The following is a 938-nucleotide window of genomic DNA, read 5'->3' on the forward strand; positions in this document are numbered from 1 at the left end:
TAAATAATAAATTTATTAGATTAATTAAAATAAACATAAAAATAAATAAATAAATAAAACATTTTACAAATATATAAAAAGCACCCCCACCTCCAAGCACGATTCAGAGACGTGTATGTAACCTCTTCCGTCGGGGTCGAACACAGTATTATCTCTACAGACAAATGCTCCTAAGAAAACTCATTCTATCGTACCTATTGTAGAAGACATCAAGCTTGTAAGGTAATTAAATGTTGCATCGTGAAGAAATCAGACGCTCGTCAAGATACTGAATGTGGGTGGTTGGCTGGTGCTCTGGTGTGGTTTGCTCCTTCTTTCCTTTCCAACATCTATCGTCCATATCTCCCCCTCCTTCTATTTGGTGTTTGTTTCTCTTCTGAAGCAAATCGTCCGCTCTTGTAAGACCGCATGGGGTTGCAAGCGTCGTAAAAACTTACCAAACTAAAAGCTGCTGAATTTGAAAAGAAAACAAACCGATATTCATTCCCAGCCGTTGTGCAAGTTTTCTCACTTTATTTTTCTTCTTTTTGGCTCGACAGCTCAATCAGGTGTAAACTGTGTGTCATCTTTGCATTGATCTGTCTGACTTCTACCATTCGGGAATTCTTCGAACATTCGGGAAAACTTTGAACATTCGTAAATGCTTCGAGCATTCGAGAATTCTTCCTACATTCGTTAAAACTTCGAACAATCGTGAATTCCTAGAACATTTGTGAATTATTTAAATATTCAGGAATTCTCTTTCGTCTGTCTACACGGGTCTCATTTTCTGGAAACATTTCGAAAAATTCCTACTTTGTTGTAACATCAATATGTATGTATTCTTCCCAGAATCCGTAGATTTACCACCATCAAGGAAAAAACTGCAACAATACAAAATCAACATAAAAGGAACGAAAAACGAGCAAGAAAAAACAAAATAATGTTTCAATCTCTTT

Source organism: Aplysia californica, unplaced genomic scaffold (assembly GCF_000002075.1).
Source record: "Aplysia californica isolate F4 #8 unplaced genomic scaffold, AplCal3.0 scaffold01230, whole genome shotgun sequence".
Classification (NCBI taxonomy): Eukaryota; Metazoa; Mollusca; class Gastropoda; order Aplysiida; family Aplysiidae; genus Aplysia; species Aplysia californica.